At 38.6% G+C, this 3,680-nt stretch overlaps 1 pseudogene; it reads right to left on the bottom strand.

The window, feature by feature from the left end:
- Window positions 1-1,233: 1,233 nt before the first annotated feature.
- Window positions 1,234-3,160, bottom strand: LOC127640284 (leiomodin-2-like; annotated as a pseudogene).
- Window positions 3,161-3,680: the final 520 nt, after the last annotated feature.

Here is a 3,680-nt window from a genome sequence, read left to right as displayed (position 1 = left end):
AACCTGAGAGATGGTGCATTTCTTGGTAATCTACACTCTTGTATTACTTACTACTTATTACTTTAGCCTCTTAAAGGGCAGCGTTATGAGAAATATTGAAATGTTCACATGGTAAATTGTTTTGTTCAGAATGTTTTGCAACCCAAATTCTGACTCAATTTTGTTAATTTCGCCAAACATAATGCGGCAAATGTTCATGCCTCAAAAATAACCCACGCTGTGGCTGCAGTGATGCTACATTTTTAAAGAAGTGAAAGAACACCGTTTTGGTCTCGGTACTGTTATTGCAGAAACACACTACACAAATTCTTGAATGCAGACGCTTCTAGCTTCACAAGCTAGAATTCAGAAATGGTATCAGGCAAAGCATTCAACCTACCAATTTTCCATGATATCAGTCTGGAGAAAATAAATGTGTTTTGCATCCATTCAATCTGCTGGTATATTTTAAACCGTTCTTTTCACTATTGAGCTTCTTTGTAACTTGCATCCTATGAAAAAGACCAAATCCAAAAGAAAAACAGCAGTCTTCGATTAATTTACATTTAGAGCTGATCCTCTTAATTACATTTCCATTGTTTGGATCCATCATGCAACTAGTTGAGGTTGATTCCTGTTTTATGGTTGTAAGTTTAGCCATCATAGACAAAAGATGTGCAGAAATAACACTGAACTTCTATAACACTGGTTATGAAATAAGGATGTGACATTTGTTCTTTCAAGCATAATTATCTTTAAAGGTTTGATATTTTAAAAGCCTCTGTCAAATGGGAGTGTGTTTGCTTCAGAAAAGAGTAGAATGTACAAAGGAACTGTGGGCTATCATTGTTATCAAGGCTAAGTGAAAATGCTGATAGCGGGGGCATTTACGTTACTCTAATGGTATCATTGTTTCTATTATCTAGTTAATGATTTATTTGTAACTTATTGTCTTGATGAGGACAAACACTGAATGAAGAATATTTTTAGTATAAATTGTAAATTATTAGCAAGTCTGCAATCAGTTCTGCAATTCTAAAGAGACCTGGACTGCATTTCCCGAAAGCTTTGCAAGCTTAAATTGATAGTAGAGACCACTGGTGCCAGTGGTTTCTTCGATCTGCTTAGGCTTACGATGCTTTTGGGAAACTCAGCCCTGTATTGGTTGAGTTGATGTTGATCAGACTCTGTTTAGCGGTTCCTATCCTGTCCAGCAATGTTGTATGATGAAGTTGTCAATTTGAGGGCTGTATTTTAAGGCTTGGCTTCTTGGATATGTCCAGGACAGGTCAAATTTCTTACCCTCTGTGTACTACTGCTGTTTCCACGAATAGCTGCCAATAGATAATCACGCATTGACCTCTGATCACCTTCAAGTTACTTTCTGTAATTCTTTTTCTCTTTTGAGATGCTGGTTTTAGGGCATATTTGAGGTCTTGGAGAATTTTTTCGCCATGTCACCTGTGTGTTTATTTCTTTTTTTTGCATTAGCCTGACTTTGTCCAAAACAGCTGTCTGTTCTTGTTTCTTCATGCTGCTTGATCATCTCACCAATCTGCCTAATTAGCACATACCTTGCTCCATTGGGTTGACTGTGAAGTTGTTGTGGTAAAGAGGAAGACCAAATCATGCAGCTTCCTCTGCGTAGTGCTCTTGTCTGGTGACATTTAGAATTTTGATGATTGTGTATTGTTCACAGTCTCAAGTTTTTGCTTTCCAAATTGTCTTGCTCTCTCCTTTGCAATAGCCGCCATTGCCTCTGGAAGTCTTGGTTGCAGGTTAAAATACTGGTTGTGCTCATCCTTGGGTCAGGTAAGTTAAACTGGTTTTCCAGTTGAAAGAGGGTGATGTTGTCCCTCAGATGTTTCACCATCTCCATCTCAACTTAGCCTCCACAAATGTGCCACTGGTTGTGAAACAGGAGCTCCACCAGTGTGGTGTTGTATTGAAGAGACCCAATCAAGGGCTGGATGCCTTTGCCCGAAATTAAGTTGGACTTCCACCATAAGGTTGGTGATGTTGCATTTCTCCTTTAGCATTTTGGCCAAGGCCAAAGCTACTCTGTCATCTGCATGGGTGTTGATGAGGCTGAATATCTTAAGGTTAGTGTTGGATATAATGGCATCAGCAAAGCTCACCAAGACCTCTTGGGAGATGTTTTCAACGTTGTTTAGGTTGACAGAACTTATGGAGGGAACATTTGTCAAGATTTTGTCCAAGTTCTGATCAATATCAATGGGGTTACCACTTGGCCTCTCTGGCTTAGCCTTCAAGTTTGAGTCTACATGATGCAGGACAGCTTTACTGATGCCATTTGGTTTCCGTTTGCTGTTACTATTGCTGTTCCTCTTACAGTCTGCTTGGGATAAGTCCTAAAATTCTGGTTGCATGACCTTGCTGTTTTCTCCTTATCACCTCCCTTGCTGAGCCATCTGTTTTGTTGCACTCCCTTCTCTTCATTATCCTCAGACTCTTCCTCGCCACATTCCTCTTCACTCTTATCTGTCTGTCTCTCACTCATGCTGTCCTGTGTCTCACCATAGAAAGGAAAACAAGGCTGAGTACTGGCACATCTCAGGTAGTGACTCTTAATTAAAAAAAGACTTCCACCAGCTGAGACAACTACACAAGCAGTGACTATGTGTAACTATGTTCTATGAAAGCAAGTCTGCTGTTAGAAAGTCTTTAGAACTCTCATTTAAGAAAGTGAAATTTAGAATGCTTTATGACACAATGTATTGTAGTTTTTATACCGTGGTGAAAACTTTCAGTTTGCTTCTGTTGTGATATTGAGTTATGTACCCTAAACCTTAACCCTACTTCTAAAGCCTAAGCCTACACCTACCTCTAACCCTTACTGAATCCTTTTTAAATTTTTAGATTTTTGACTATTTAGGTCCTTTATTAAGGCATGGTCATGAACTTTTTCATGGTAAAATTACACAGGGTGAAATAAGTATCTCAATGGGAATCCATACGAGAAAGAATTTCACCTGATGGACTTTCGGTGGCAAAGAAATTTCACAACACAAATATCACATGGAGTTGAAGTTTAGTCAACTTTGACATGCAAATTCACAGAACTGACCAATAGGAAGTTACTTGGTTTTGTGGTGACCTCTGTGTGGGCAGTACCTTGTACATAGCCACACTGAATATTTTCAATGGACAAGGACATCATTTTAGCGGTGAGTTTCTTTACAACTTTACTCTGAGTATAAAGGGCAGAATAAAGTCATTAACATCCACCCATGCATTCTTCGCCTGCTGAATTTTTCTGTGCAAAGATAGATGCGACCGATCCATTAAAGCAGTTTTCTTCACACTGAGTTCTGCAATGTAGGTTATTTCAAGTTTGAATACCCTTGCAGGGTTTGGCCCCTAGAAAGATGGCAAAACTTGACCCATACACACGCACTTGTTTGTTTTTACATTATGGTAGGGATTTCCCATTGACATTGATTACTATAATTAACTCTAACCCACCTAACACCCTGCTTACAGACACCCTTTTTTAAATCAAGTCAACATTTATTTATAGAGCACATTTAAAAACAACAGAAGTTGACTTTACAGATGCTTTACAGATCAGACAAATAAATATACAAAGACAGTGATATATACACATGCCTAAACATAAAACGTAATAAAAAATACCTTTAAATACAGCATCATGCAGACAGTTCAACCTATTCAAGGAC

The sequence above is a fragment of the Xyrauchen texanus genome, chromosome 49 (assembly GCF_025860055.1).
Source record: "Xyrauchen texanus isolate HMW12.3.18 chromosome 49, RBS_HiC_50CHRs, whole genome shotgun sequence".
NCBI classification, from domain to species: Eukaryota; Metazoa; Chordata; class Actinopteri; order Cypriniformes; family Catostomidae; genus Xyrauchen; species Xyrauchen texanus.
The sequence above is the reverse complement of the archived record's forward strand: the minus strand, read 5'-3'. Positions and strand labels throughout refer to the sequence as shown.